General features: G+C 34.2%; 1 protein-coding gene and 1 pseudogene across 1 annotated transcript in view; one reads left to right on the top strand and one right to left on the bottom strand.

The window, feature by feature from the left end:
- ENY2 (ENY2 transcription and export complex 2 subunit) overlaps positions 1-16847 on the bottom strand; it is a 745084-nt gene that overhangs the window by 323546 nt on the left and 404691 nt on the right. The gene's annotated exons all lie outside the window — the stretch shown is intronic.
- The window catches only part of LOC128091478 (heat shock transcription factor, Y-linked-like), a 38530-nt pseudogene continuing 26626 nt past the window's right edge, over positions 4944-16847 (top strand).

The following is a 16847-nucleotide window of genomic DNA, read 5'->3' as shown; positions in this document are numbered from 1 at the left end:
AAATAATACACTTAACTAATCCTTTAAGTTATAATCTAAGTACAAATTATTATTAAGCATAATTTAGTTGCTGAAAAGGAAGGATAGCACAAACTGATAGAAATATCATCAGAAATATATCCTTAACTCACACCATACCTCATCACTTTGAAAATATTTACTATTAGAATTTAAACAGTGTGTTAAAGAAAAATAAATATCATTGCTTAGAACTTGCAGAGACCCCACTTTTCAATTTCTGATAAGGTTTGCCAAGTACACTTGAGATGCTAAGTATGGTGGACAGGGTAAGTTTCTTGAAACAGCTAAGGTTTCAACAAATATCTAGTTCAGTAAAGTCTAGAGAGTGTTAGAATAAATGGAGTTTCTTATTAATCAGGAAAATAATTAAACACAAAGCATCTATTCCTCCACAAGTTTTGTACCAAAACATCTAATATAGCGAAGGCTTTGGAAATAACATACTAATTTTTTATTTCACATTTCACACTAGTGTGCTCCCCGAGTGATATCAGTGAAATCATGATCTTCTGCACATTTTAATCTCTTTTTGGGAATTCAGTGGACTGAATTTCAATCATGACCATCTTACATGTCATGCTTACTAGACTGGGGATCTTTAGCTATTATAATAATGCAAATAAACTTTCTGGTGTTGATTAAGCAAGCAAAGCTTCAGTAGAAACCTTTGCCACAGTAAAGCATATGCTAAACAGTGTTCATAGAGTAAGCTACTATCTTCTTTTCAGACAAAAATAGAACTAGAAAAATATGGTAATTTAGCCAAAAACAGCATTTCAGACTGAAAAATTAAAAGTAGCTTTTACACCTTAAAAATACTGGTTTTTTATATATTGCATCTCAAGAACACAAAATGAATCAAATGCAGAAGTTCAAAGTTACACATAATGAAGTTCAGAAAAAAATAATATGAAAGAATGTAGTAATATTTATTGTAGTACTTTCTAAAGCATTGTTTACATTCTTAAATTTAAAAAATATAAATTATAAAAATATAAATTTTAAAAATATAACATTAAGGGAACATTTTGTTTTTCTGCTCTGTTTCTCTCATGCTTAAAGTGAATAGTGTGAATCTTAGGAACACTGTGTACTGGAAAAGTACTGATAGGCTCTATGGTAATGTAAGAACCATCTTAGAAGTCTCCTATCCCTTGAAATTACAGGTTTGAAAATAGAGAAGAATATATTGTCATGAATGCAGTTAAAGCTTCAGCATCTGAAAGTCTACTATCATGTATGTGAATATGAATAGCTATTCATGTACTTTTTAAAGTTGGACACATCTAGAACTGCCATCTGAAATAAATGAAGTGTTTCTAATGATGTTTTGATATATCAGTTATTTGAAAATATATATTTTCATACTGTGAAAAGTACATAACTGAAAAAATTAATTTTACCCAAGAGATGAAGAGTAAACACCTTGGAGATTTCTGTATTTACAATGAGAATCATATTACAGAACTACACTTTTTTTGCGTGGCACAGCTATTCAATGTTAGGTTAGGAATTCTACTCAAGAGAAAATTACAATAGCAATATGATGAGCAACATGACTGGAAGAAGCTCAGTTTGGAAAACCATAGCACATCTCTGCATTTCTATGAATGCTGCCTGCATCCGGCATCATCATCATGGTGGAACTTCAGCCCTGGAAGTACATACAGGCCAATGTGATGGTATCAGTTTTGCTTCTGTCAAGTGTTTTTGCCCTTTACTTGAGGTACAGCTCACAGTTTCTCCTGTTTATCTCCAATAATAGTGAAATTTAAATTCACCTGGGGGAGTTTCTCCTTTATGCATATGGGCATGTAGATAAAACATTGATTAATTATTAGTATTGTAAACACTATTTATCAGAAGCACACGTAAAACATTACTTGAAATATGTTCAACTTCACATCTGAACATTAATTACAGTAATAGATATTTAGACCTCTGTAGTTCATTTGGAGAAAAGTTATTAAATCTTTCCTAGCTTATCTTGAAGTTATCAAAAGAATGACATTAATTATTAACAAGATTTATTAAAGAAAACTGTGAAGAAGTACAGGTAATGATTAATATTCCTGCTAAGATGAAAACACTGAAGTACTTGGCTGAAATTTGACACAAAAAAGTATTACAGTGCCAAGACAACATGCTTCACTCTCATACATGCCAAGCTACAACATACTTGTAGAGGTGTGGAATAGAGTAGCAGAGTCATCAGAGAGAAACCACTTTTCCTGAATCAAGTGTCATATGTCTTACAAATTAAGACAATGATGCATCCAAATATGGTTTTACTGCTGAGCTTAGCTGGTGAAAATAAAAGTATGAACACAAAGTTCTCAAGACAAAGTATACCCCAAAGTACTTTCAAGACCAACAAAAAAGGAAATGTATTAGATCTCAGCTGAAATTACTATTTAAAGATGACATATAGACTTGAAATCATAATAGCAGTAATGTGTAAGAAATATTTTAGAATTCAAGAGAAAGGGCACAGCTTCCTCTGCTAGTGTACCAAAGCTTGAAGCATGCTTCCCAAACACAACAGTCTCATGATGTTCTGTAATAATGACAATCGTGAAGGCTGCAACACGTTTTGTAACGATACTGGAACTGTTGCAGAAATGAAGCAGACTACCATATATCAGACTGGACATTAAGAAAAAAAATTATTTACAATGAGGATGATCAAAACCTGGAATATGCTTCCCAGAGAAGTGGCTGATTACTGTCTGTATTCAAGAGGCACTTGGATAATGCCCACATTAATATGCTTTAACTTTTGGTTCACCCTGAAGATAATAGAAAAGATAACAGAGAAGATATTTGTCATATACTTCTGCAAAAACCTAATTCTGCAAAGAATCAAGACCATAAGCAAAAGTAAACAGAGAAGAAGACTAACTGAGCACTTAATCACCATTCTTAAAGTCACTATATATTTTGAGAAGTATGTTAAGAAATCAATTGCTTTGATATATATTGAAAATAAGTTTAGAACCTGCCAGAACAAATGGGTCCCTATTGGAAAGCAAAGAAAAAAGATGTTAAAAAGGATGTATATCTCCAGCAGTTAAGCTACATGCTCCTGCATAAAAAGGAGTGTCTGATAAAGAAGGTTATGTGTTAAATTTACTTAGCATAATGCACAGTGCATGTTCAAATGAGTACTCCATCACTTTCTCTAAACTTCAAACCCTCATGTATTTAGAAAGTAATTCAGTATTCACTTTCCTCAGCACTAACTAATCTCAAACAAACACTGCAGACTTCCAGGTGACATTCTGAATGTGAATTTGACAAATAATAATTAAGCAAGAAAATGAAAAGAGGAAAAAAAAAAAAAAAAAAGAAAAAAACAATGTAGGTTAGTTGGAATGAGAAAGACAGTGTCTGTCTTACTTTAACCAACATAACCACCGGTCTAAGAATCCGTTAAAGAGTTCGGTTTATTTGTTTCAGCTTCTAGATAATTATGAATATCTCTTTTCTGTTGTATTTTATGTTGTTTTGTTTTTTTTTCAATAAAATCAAACATCAGTAGGTTTCCTCTAATCTAACAGTTTTAGGTGAACAAATATAAACTTTAGAATTTAATTTGGAAAAATTTGGAGACTTCAGGAAGTCACAGATTTGGGTTCTGATGAACACTATTACATCAATTGTATGGTATTGGTTTTTATTATCAACCTTAGCAATAACTTCACATTATTAGAAAGAAATACTTCTTTGAGAACAGTGTGTGTTTTACCATGCATACTTATGCTGTATATATTTTCATGATATTAATACAATTTTAATACATAAACCATGAAATCAATTCAGTAAGGCTGCAGTATTAACATATATGTCTCTTCCCTCCAGTCACTTTTTAGCAATATTTTATATTTCCTTAACCACAAAGAACAAAATTTCATTTTGACAGACTTAACAAAAATTTTATTCAGCTACCAAAGAAATACTGATTTCTCAGCAGAATTTTATTTGATTCTTTGCTTAAAGCCTATTTTCTAGAAATTTTGCTCAATTACACCTCTGCAATGTAGGGAATTTAGTAAAATTCCACTGATTCCAATGGTAGTGCAGGTTATTTTTAAGATTAAGCTTTACATTCTGTAAAAATAAAAATTATGAAATATATATATTTTTTTCAAAATAGAACTGAAAGTGTAGGCTGAAAATGAAAGATAAGTAATTTGTTAGATGACATGGTAAGCAGTGAAAGAGAAAAACTAAGAGGAACAAAAGTGAAGCATACAGCATTGAAAGCATAGGACAGACATTAAATATATTTGGGAAACAAGCTGTACACAGATAAAAATCAGAAAAGCATTTTAGTTTTTCATTCAGCATGTAATAATGCAAATTCTGTGAAGTATCATTTTTCACAGTCATATCACAAAAATGCACTCTTCGAATCTTCGGCAATACATAATAGAATCCGCTCTACTACATTATGAATAGTAACTCCAGTAATATCTATCTTGCAATTCAGTAAAGTGGAAAAATCTGCAACCTTTCAAAAAAGTTCCCCTCCAGCATTAAAAATTGGAATAAATTATGACATCTCTTCTTATTAAAGTGTCTGAACATGCAAACATTTTGCCTTTTATTTTGACCAGACAAAAACTCACCTGAAGATTTCTTTAATTAGCATCAGTACTGAGATGTTGTCTGAGACCAGTAAGAAATGTCTCCGATCAGCACAAAGCAATCAGCATCACTCAGTGGGCAGTTTTACATTTGAAAGCATTTCTTTGGAGTTGTTTGCCTTCGAATAGGAGGGCCCCAGAGTGTTAACTGGTTAAAGACTTGGCCTGGGAACAAATAATTCCAGCTTGATACAGGAACCTGGGAGATGAGACACTGTATCCTCTGAAGGAAAGATTTAAATTTATGAAGCCCGGAAAACGGGAACAAAGGCGATGCCAAAGCCAGAAGGTGTCACTCCAAAAGAGCGGGTTCGACCACTTTGGACTGTAAGTAAAAGTTTGTACTGTTGGCATTAGTCATCATCTAATCAATACAATCCCGAGCAGCCTAGCACTACTAGGATTCCAAGACATCACTGGATCAAGGAGCAGTGAACTGCTTTGCTTTGCTGTGTCTGTATATCCATCTTTGCTTTATATGCTGTATATCCATCTTTTTTCCCATTTTCTATATTTTTATTTTATTCTTCTACTCTTTGGAGTAGCTGTTGCCTAATATTATCTTACTTGTAATGCTTATTGATTGTAATTAGCATATTAGCCAATTTTACCTCCAAGTACAACGGTATTTGTTAAGAAAGATCTCAGTGATAGGCGTGCATTATTCCTCCGAGTCTTTGACTCGATCACAGTCGCGACTCCTGCTGACAAGGGGAGGTGTGACTCACGAAATACAAAAAGATTCACCTCCCTTGAAATTCACTGAGCAAATTGCAAATGTCAAAGAAAGAAACTGTAATCCCTTGATATCTGTCAGTAAACATTTGGCTGGAACTCTGACAGTTTCTTATCTCTTGTTTAGCAGAGCTGTTAGAAGTCACTAATATAGTTGGTATTTAACAACAAACTTTTTAATAGCATTGTTTTCCTGTTGTTGTCCATGTATCTTTTACAGATCAAATCAAAAGCCTATCAGACTGCCAGACTGCATGACTGTCACAACATAATGATGGCAAGGCCATAATAATTATGTATCACTGAGGAAAAATCTACCAAGCATATAAGTAAATAAGTATTTTTATGAAAACTATAGTTAAGTCTCTCAAAACAAAATGGAAACTATTTGCATTTTTAAATTGTTTCATAAATTTTGACCAAAAGAAAGGTTTTCTATTGATCTGGTTTTAAGACAATGCAAGAGCACCTGATATTCTGACATACTCATCAATTGAATCATAGAATCATAGAATTTGCACTTGTTTTTATAGAATAGGGTTTTGCACTTCAAACTCTTAGGTTGGCTATTCCTCTCAGGACTTCATCTGGTAAAATCTCACGAGGTATTCACTGATCATTGTAAGCCTTGGTATGCAATAACATACTGAACTCACTTCCTAATGCCTAGCAGTAATCCAGAATATTAATAATAGTTCTTGACACAAAGTTCCACTTGTTCCTGTTGGCACTCAGTCGGGTTAGAGAGCTCTCATAGTTTCTTGTAGCATCAGAATAGTTCTCTGAATAGTTCTGCTTTACTGTGTTCAACATACATTTTACATACCATTCACTTACAATCCAGGAATTCCTGTCCCTCTAATCAGTTAATTGGCCTAGCTGCTCCCAAAACACAGTGATAAAGGATGGAAGGTTTAAGTGCAGTAAGATTAACAGTGCATACAAAAAGAACCTCCTGTTTACCCCTAGACGCAAACAGATACCATTTGCTCTCTTGTTTTACACTCCAGACTCTCCCAAGGTTTCACAGTGATAGGGTCTATCAAGGAGTCTGATAAACTCTTTGCTGACTGCTCACAGTTACATTTTCCCCCACATATTCCTGATTAGTTAAGTCCAACATCACTTCTTTTTTTTTTTTTTTTTTTTTTTTCCCATTACTAATGAATTGACAAGGAAATACTTTGCAATTCACAAGTATGCTCCCCTGCTACAGAATATATTGGCAGCTAGTTTTATGTTCCTAATCCACTTTGGAAAATCATTCCTTGCCTATCAGATAAAACATTTGAACTATCTTAATTACAAGATATTTTTCCTTCTGATATGATATTGGTCAGTCATTAAAAGCAACATTTATACTTTTTCATATCTTTATGATAATCCTTACTTTCATTCTGTGCTGTAGCAGTCTTGAGAGAATATCAGAAATTCTGATAGCAAATTGGATATTTTAATAGACGTACTGGGCAAGCCTGAATAATGGAATTAAGTTTCCAAGCAAGGATTAGATGGAACTGAGGCCCACAGGCAAACCACTTCAATATAGAAAGTTCTTGCTTAACTGCTTTTCACAATAGAGGATATATCTAAGTACATAGCTGCCTCCCTGCTTGAAGTTATTGCTTCCTGGAGTTTAATTCTACTGACTCCAGCCTAAGCAGCCTAGTAACTGCTTCCTTTCTGAACATCACTGGATCCAGAGGAACCAGGCATTCCTGAGAACGTGTTCAAAATGCACATATCATTTTCTATATTTGTATGTAAGTATACCTCGTAAAAACAAATGTATAGCTGTTGTCTATTCTGAATTGACTAGAGGGAAAGCAGCTGCTGTTCGACTTTCTGAAGTGATGACGTATTGATTATAAGATTTTTCTACAAAATGCAATGATTTTCAAACATGCCAAAGCACACTATATTTCCTGTATTTCCTGAACAAACATTTTCCAAATAACTGGGAGAAAGGAAAAAGAGGAAGGGAAAAGCATCCTTCAAGTCTTGATGCCTTTATGAAGCAGAGGTGGAGTGAAGAACAGGGAACTAAGAGAAAGAACTCACTATCCTGTCTATTTCTGCATTTCATCCAGCTGCTATTGAGTGTAATAAAAGGTTGAATCCCATGAGCTGTGACCAGTTATATCTGAAACACTCAAAGTCTGTTGGTTCCAGTTACTTCTCTATATGCTTTCTCCTTTTACCCTGTATAGTTTGACTTCTTTTCTATACAAGTCAGAAAAAATGGACTGCAATCCTAGCGTAGTTTAAAGCCTTTGAGACTGGGGCTTGCATCTTCTTCGCAGTAACCTGTGGATTTTAACTCCGTGATGCTAAATAAAGCTCTTATACCTGCAGAGGCATCGTGCCACTAAACTGTTATATAAAAAGTATCCCTTTATTTTCTGCATTAAAGAAAAGATTCCTGCTTTGAAATGCACATCTCAGGAGAGTCTTATTGGATCTGAATGCCACTTATATAGAGCCCTGCAGCATATGGCCATGCTCTTGACAGAGTTGATGTTTCCACGCAGTATGACATAGAATTGTCTGTGCGATTTTTAGGACACAGTGGAAAATCCAGTCTGTCCCCTCCAAAATAGATAATGTTGCTGAAAAATGTAAATGTTGTGGTCAACTACGATAAGAAATTCAACAGAGGAAAGGAAATCAGAAAACTTCTTATATCCTTTTATTTATACGTGAATTAAGTCTACAGATAGTCAGTACAGAGGACCATGGGCAGGCTACTGACCAGCCTCTGCCTGAGATTAAGCTTACTTAGTAGGACATGATAAGTAGGTCACAGCCATGAGGGACACCTGGATTTCACTGGTATGTCAGCTATTATGGGACAGAACCGAGACTCACAGAACCTTCTAGAGCTTCTTGAAGACTACCATTGTCCAAAACCAGCAAGCCAGTAATGCTGTGCAGTAATGCCAAGGTCACTCAGATAGCAGCATCAGGTCAAACTTAGCAGATCATTAGCAAATTTGGGTATGGATGTAGCAAAGCTGGGACCAAAGGGGAAAAAATAAATAAGAGCCGGTTGCAAGCTCACAGGATAAGGAGGGAAAGACACAAGCCCAAAGAAGAAGTAAAAAACAAAAACAACAACAACAACAACAACAACAACAACAACAACAACAACAACAACAACAAAAAAAAAAAAAAAAAAAAAAAAAAAAAAAACAGAAAGAGGATAACGAGGTAGACAAACAGTGTAATCAGGGTCATTGCAGGTAGCTCCTGAGCTTAATTACCAAGACTGTTCAGGACAAGAACCTGGACCACTTGCCCTGATCACACCACAAAAGTCAAATCCACCTAATTTAGTGGCATGATGCTGGGGAGATTCTTGAGTCGAGCACCCAATGGGCAGAACAGCCATCTGGGTATCACTATGCCTGAAGTTGCATTGGGTCTGATAGCACTGGAGCCTTCCTGAGGCCTTCCTAACATATTTTGAAATAGCACAAAAGCAAGCAGCAAGCTGTATTCTGGTTCTGTCAATGAGTATATCACCAATAGGATGCTCAAGTCTTACTCAATACATAAGATATTATACTGCCAGAAGTACCATGTCAATAGTTTGATCAGTATCAACTGAATTAATCTTATATTGACGTGTATGTAATAGGGTATGAATTAAATGTCTGATAGGATTTAATTTAAGTATCATAAGCAATTAGTTCGTCTTTGACTTATCCTTTCACAGTAATAAAAAAATATCAATTTCATAAGCATCACTTATGAGAAGTATTAAAACTTCAGTAAAACTGATTGGTAAAATACTTCAACAGTGAAGCCAGAAACTGTAAATATTATGATCAAATAGAAATCTATAATTCATTGAATTGTTAGCTGAATTTCATGCTGTCAAAACTTTTTGAAAGATAATTAACAAAAGTTGACAGCTTCCACAGTATTCATATGTATTCAAATTTCTCATTACTTTACTTTTGAAAGGTACCTTCAGGATTTTGCATGTTTTCTCCATCAGAAGCTCTAGATGTATTATTGCAAGAAACTTTATAATTCAGTGACATAAGAAAACACTTACTGAATGTTAACAGTAAGGCTATTAGATGGTATGATTACAGATGGTCCCACAAGTGTAGTTTCACAATGGGAAAAATACACAAAACAAAATCCCAATGCACAGAGACTATTTTCTGGAATATTGCTTAAGTTATTTTCTGGGAGCATAATCAAACAATGTTTCCAAAGGCAATTTTTGTGATTTTTTTTGTGTGTGTGTAAGAACTCTGAATAATCACTATTATGCTTGCAAACAATATTCTTGATCAAATATTAAGAGGCTTGCAGTGCTGTGCACGTGTTCTAATAATTGTGTTTATCACCACCCGACATACATGAGTCAGAATACAGTTTTATAATTGTAATTACTCATAATAATTATATTTATAATTTTTTTCTATGCTACAGCATATTGGCTCAATAAGGGAACCACATGTGGAAGTTCAGGAGATCAGAGATTCAAACCCCTCAAAGCAGGCTGTGTAATACTCACATTTTGTTCGTACCTTTTTTCTGGTAAATATTCAGAACTGAAGTGATGCTGATTAGATTTTATGGACACAGATTACACATAACAGTTTTCTGTTTCAATGTATTAGCTCAGATTTGTTTTTCCTCATTAATTTTATTATCCTTAAGAGAATGCAGAAAGAATAAATTGAGGTCACTGCTGTAATATCTGCAGAAAGCCTATATTCTTGAAGTGAGTGCAGTTTAAAGAAATTTAACTATATAAATATTTTGCATTATATTTTGGTATTTTCTCCACTGTTGTTAACTTATATTTATTTATTATTATTATTATTATTAATATATAAGCCTCCACTAGATATTGCATTTTCCCTGCTAAGTACAGCGCAAAGCAGAAAATAGAAACCAGAAATTGTAAGTCAACATTATGAAATTTCAGTTTTCTTTTTTAATATAAAGTTTTACTGTGAAGAGAAACAACTGCATATACAAAAGCATATAAATTTCTTAAGACCACTGTCACTGCTGCCTCAGTGACATAGCACAGAACACACAAAGCCTTAAAATGGGTATTTGAGAGCTTTTTACATTTTTTGAGAATCTTGTATCACATACATGAACGATTAAAACTACAGATACACAGAAAGGATCACATGTATCTATCCATCTTGTATTTCAAAATGGGAGCAAAGAGGAAGAGATCCTAATTGTAATTGTGATATGTTAAAGGTTTTAATCCTTTTAAAAAAAAACAACACAGTATGATGTGTATATGAATTAGAAAGAAAGCTGCTCTCCAAAAGTTGAAACCTAAAAATCACTCCCAACAAACGAAATTAATTTCTATAAGAGATGTCTGAATAACCCAGTAAAATGAAATACAGCAAAGCCCAAAACCGTAGAACAAGATTGGATTTAGCACTACTTTCCACAGAACACCAAATTTGTCTGCTACATTGGTAATGGAGATGTTTGAAAGTGAAAATTTACTATTGGATCATACATGTGAAAAGAGCTTACTAAGCTGAGACTGCTGTGATGTGTGCTAAAGGGTCAGTATGAGACATATAGGAACACAGAGGCAAAAGGCAGCCCCAGTCAGACACAGCCCCTGTCTGGCCACCCCAACCAGGGCTGTCTGAGGATACCATCAGCCCTATGGGGCTGAATCAGAGAACTGGCTATTGTAGGGCTCATGGGTGCAAGCAGACTAACAGAGGGACACAGGATCTAGAAGTCAGCAGTTCGTGGATCTGGGCCAGTTGCTGTGTTTGTCTCTGCATGAAGCAACTGGGATGTTCCAGGGGCCAGCTTCTAGGCATACTGCCTGAAGCCAGCCACTGGAGAAAACCATGTTTTACAGAATTAAAAAAAATATATGTTTTTACACAATTAGAGATTTGCAGGGGTTGGAAGGGACCTCAGATCATCAAGTCCAACCTCCCGGCTAAAGCAGGTGCCCTACAGTAGGTAGCTCAGGTGGGCATGAGTCTTGAATCTCTCTCATAGAAGGAGACTCTACAACTCCCTGGGCAACGTGTTCCAGTACTTTGTCATCCTTATTGTAAAGAAGATCTTCTGCATGTTTTTATGGAACTTCATATGTTCAAGTTTTAGGCCATTAATCCTTTTCCTATCACTGCTCATCACAGAAATGTGTAGCCTCATCCATTCATCAGAGACCCTCTCAGACTTCCTTTCCCCAGGCTAAATAGACCCAGGTTACTCAGCCTTTCCTCATACAGGAGATTCTCCAGGCCTTTATCATCTTTGGGGCCCTCCATTGGACTCTCCATTATTGGACTTGGACTCTATATTTAATGAAGAAAATTTCATAAAAGATAGTGTTTCTATATACAGTTGTGATTTATAAAGCAGAGATGATAATTCCACCCTCTGGAAACATGACCAGATTTAGGGGCTTCTAGGGCTTTCAAAGATCTATGATGAATTTTTGTGAAAAAGAAAGTTTTTGTTGAAGCTGAAACCAGCAGAGTTATGCTGGCAGATATTTTAGCTCAAAATTTGTTCTACTATATTTTGAATAGTCTGCTCCATTTCTGCATCACTGCTTGTGTCTGTTAATCACAAAACAGAAAGAGATGGCAATTGCAAGTGATGGATGATGACTAAAAATATATAAAGATATCCCAAAGGAAAGAAACCCTACCAAGTAGCAGCATTAAATATATTATAATTATATTGGAAACCTTTGTGCCAATTATAGCTCTTTTGATAGATACTGCATTTAGTCTTTTTATATGGGGGACCTTGATATGAATCAGGACATCCAAGAGCTTTATGGATATAATGATAACAATTGCAGACTACTAGGCTTCCTTGCAACTCACGCACAAATCTGTGCTTTATTTCTCTTCAAGAAAAGCAGGTTCATATGTGTTAAATGTATAACTCATATCACACCCTGCACAGGATTGCAAATATAAAGGAAATTACTCTACAAATTAAAGTTCACAGACAGTGTGAGGATAGTGTAAGGAGATGGAGCTTTACTAATCATGGACATATCTTACAAGAAAACAGGAACAGCAATATATGCAGGATGCCAAGATACATTTAAGTTCCTGTTGTAAAAGATTAGAAAGTCTTATAAATTGTATTAGAAAAATGTCAGACATCATATCAAGTATTTAATAATTTTGGATTATATAGAATTTGTTGAAAAGAGGGAAAACTCTGACTCATTTGTGCATTCATAAACTTTTGGGCTTTGCCAAACTGAGAAATAGATTTGTTCACCAAGCAAATTAAAAAAAAAAAAAAAATTAAAAAAAAAAAAAAAAGCAAAAAAACACACAAAAAACACACAAAGCACTAGTCATACTTTCCCATTCCTCAAAATACTCCATCCAGAACAATCTTTATTCTTGGTACTCACGAGTGAGGAATAACAAAGGAAATTATATACATTTTTGGAAAATTAACTAACTTTGAGATTATATAGTTTTTAAAATTGTAAATCTCTTTTATTTTTCCTACTTCTTGCACTAAAGAATTCCAAAACTATTTCTTTTTTTTCACATCAGCTTTTTACCGTGGCTTCAGTATAGCAACAATAATTCATAGGAAATATTGTACACATAATGAGAAGCTGAAACAGTAATTGACAGTAATTGACAGATATTTAGATTTAATAAAAATTCTCTACTTCCTAATTCCAAATATTACTGCAAAAGTTTGCAAATATAAAGGAAATTACTCTACAAATGAAAGTTCACAGACAGTGTGAGCCTCACTGTGATGATGCTAAAATGACTATAAAGAGAATGAACATAAGGAAACAACAGCACATTTCACTGTAAATGTCAAGCAGTGTTATTCTGAAAAATGTCATAGTGATAATTAAGATGAAAAAGGCTCCAACTAGTAAGTGCAGTGTGGTCACTTTCAATTTATCAATTAAGGGAAATCATTTTTATCACTCATTACTACAAGAGACTCTGAACATCTTTAGAGCAGCATTTCTCTTAAAGAAAACCGACATAGCTATAAAATAGCAAAATATTAAAATTTGATTTGTAGTACCTGGAGAAAAATGAAATTTCTTATATATTAACTTTAAAAATATGCTTGCACTTGGGATTTCATGGCTAGAGGGCTGCTCGATCACTGACATGAGCTCCCTGTTACTGAAGGCAGACACACTATATAAGTACATTTATTAATCTTTATCTTAGAAAGTGGTTAGATTTTTGTCCTTCAGTGCTCTTAATAAAAAGTGGTTCTGGTGCTTGACTGTTCTGATAGTTGGAAATTGCTAATTAGCAACATAAATTTATTCAAGCTCACATTATGCTTTTTTTCTTATTTTGACAACTTTATCCCTTAGCTTTGGTGAATCTCCTCTTGCTCAACATTTCAAGGTCAAAATAAACAATATTGATATTCTGTCTCCTATTCCTCTTATATAAATACACTGAGGCCTTTTATTTTTGCTTTATCTGAATGGTTTTACATTTCATTTTCATTTTAGTTGTCCTTCCATGTATTTGCAGGTAGATTTTATCTGTGGAATATCCCAACAAGATTTCAGCTCTCTCCTGTGGAATAGCATTCTCATCTCTCCTGGAGATACCTCACATGTTAAAATCTTAAATCTTATTTACTCTTCTCTGGTTGCATACACACAATGAAGAAGCACACAGACATCTCAAAGCAATTAAAACACCCAGGTTTTAATGGACAGACTTCAGCTCATCAATTGAAAGCATGTCAGTATGCAGGACAATTCTGCTTTTCTCAATTTGCAATGTTAACCAGAATTTTCTGTATCACACTGTCTCCTCTGTACTCTTTTTGCTTTCCCTCAAATCTAGCAACCTTCTAGGATAGCCCATATAAACTTTTCTATCTGTGTCACAAATATTGGGAAGGAGGTAATAAGGACACAAGCAAAGATCCCTTGAACAGGACTTGTTAAAGTCAGGCACAACTTCATTAAAAATATAAATAAATATAAAAGCTCTTGTTGGAATGTTGGAATTCTGTACAGCAAATACCAGACTAGAATTTGAACCTTGCAGAATTCTGTATTTCAACGTGAGGAGAGTATACAGGTAATTTGAGCTTTCAAATAGATCCCAAGAACATCTTTATCAGCAGTGCTTGCAGCAAAAATAAATGTAACAATACAGGATTTCAATCTGGGCCTGGGAGCAGTTTGAGCATTACAGGACTTAGACACAGCAGTAGTTTGCCCATATTGCAGTTTATAATACAACTTAATGCAACAAAACCCCTCTGCAGTGCAGAGCTACCTCTTGTAGCATCTTGCAGTAGAATTTACAAAAAAAACCCAACAAAGTTAATAGCATTCAGTATAAGATAGTAAGGATAGCAGCTGCTCTGAGGTGAAAAGAACTTTTCAAGGCTAAGCCCAATACTTCTATCTACAGTCTAAAACTATCTTGAAAGCAAGCTTTTACAACTGTCTTTTTTCTAAGCACACAAGAATATTCATTTTTTTTCCTTTGAATGATAGATAATAGAACTATGGATTCTGCTTTCAGTTTTCTGAACAAATGTTGGATAGTCTTTTAAAAAGAGTGAGGTTGGCTACAGTGGAGGAAGTTTTCTTGTAGCAACAGTGCAGGACGCTTGTAATATACAGCAGCTGTGAAGATGAGGAGATAGCAAACCAAGAAGTCTTAAACATAAGGAGGAAATAAAATTTCCAAAACTAAAATGATCTCAAGAATCTAGAAGGCATCATTCAAGGATTCAAGAGAAAATACAAACAAGTTTGAGCTCCTAAAGGAAAAGAAAGAAAAGAAAAAAGTTTTTTTCTGGGTAATTGTCATATACATACTATATATAAAATATATATATTTATATATATACTATATATAAAAATATATATAAAAGAATATTATAATGCTCAACTTAACTCCACGTTTCTTAAGGACTCATGCCCTTGCACAATGTGAGAAACTGAACTTTGTATTAAATGCGCCCTGAGATGCCCATCACTTCAAGTCCCTCAAGGAGTAATTCAGAAGCCCAGTGAAGCTGTTTGTAAAATAAACACTGGATTTTTCAGAGCAGGGGCATTTATAGTGATATGCTAAGGCACAATTTTAGCTACATAAGAAAATTTTAATATTAAAGAGTGTCATTAGCGTTAAGGCATCTGAAGGCTTGAATAACCATGTCATAGGAATTTTTCTAATTTTGGATTAGAAATGTTCACAGCTTAGTGGATAGGCCCTGTTCTTAGAAATAGTATTAATTATGAGGGAAGATGGGCTGGCAGAAATGTGTTTACTAGCTGGTGCTGCTCAAAAGCAGACGAAAGTACTCAAATTAATGAATTATGGCCTGGTTTCAGCTGGGACAGAGATGATTTTCTGCATAGTTTCTTGTATTTTGCTATGTTTTGGCTTCAAGGGAAGAAAAACATTGATAGCATCTTGATGCTTTAGTTGTATAGAGCAGTGGTAGTGATTATAATATTATCATTACTATACTACTAGGATGTTATATAAGGCAATAAAAAGGAATTTGGCAGTGCTGATACTATAATGTTTATTCTGAGTTTGAAGAATTGAGTATTTAAGATGCAGTTTCATGACAGAACAAACCAATATAAACTTGGGTTTATAGAATTTAATTTCCCCACATGCAATTTGTGTTGTTGCAAGCATCTATGTGGATGTGCAATAAGCCAGTCCAGGGAGATGATCGGGCTGAAAAATAATTACTTTGCATATAAAGGGAAACAAGCAGGAAGAAGCAGACAAATCAGTAAACTATGTACATAATATCCATTACACCAGCAACCATGTAATAAAATTCTACTCATGTACTACTAGTAATTAATCTGTGTATCAATACATTGTTTAATAAGGGAATTTAATACAATCATAAATAGCTCTGACATGCATGGAGTAATTGAAAACATATGAATGGGTTCTAAAGTTCTATACTTTTTATTCATAAAATCATAACAAAATAAAATATAAATGCTTAATAGAAATCAACAAATAGTAAGATATTCAGGCATTTAGAACTTACCAAATTTGTTTATTCCATCAGGAATCAAGAGAATAAAAAGCATAAGAAGTAAACTTAAAAAAAAAATAATCAGTATGTACAATGTAATTGTGTTGAGTTGTACTTACTATGAGTAGTACTACTGATGAGCAGTGTTTACTATCAGCTGCAGAAAAGTGCAGCTTTATTTTTCCCTACTGCAATTGCAAAACTTCTGTATAGTTTTTCCTCTTCTATCTTTCCCTATAAAATTTGGGAAAATATGTATTTCTAGATTTCTAACTTTGTCTAGAGTAGGACAGCACATTATGTGACTGTGTGATTTGGTCAGTTTATTCGGTTTGTTGTCATTTTGCATAAAAGTTTATGTTCAGCTTGTTAAGCAGGCTGTCCCCTGTTGTCCAGGAGCAGCACTTG

Source organism: Tympanuchus pallidicinctus, unplaced genomic scaffold (genome assembly GCF_026119805.1).
Source record: "Tympanuchus pallidicinctus isolate F22 unplaced genomic scaffold, pur_lepc_1.0 scaffold5, whole genome shotgun sequence".
Taxonomy (NCBI): Eukaryota; Metazoa; Chordata; class Aves; order Galliformes; family Phasianidae; genus Tympanuchus; species Tympanuchus pallidicinctus.
The sequence above is the reverse complement of the archived record's forward strand: the minus strand, read 5'-3'. Positions and strand labels throughout refer to the sequence as shown.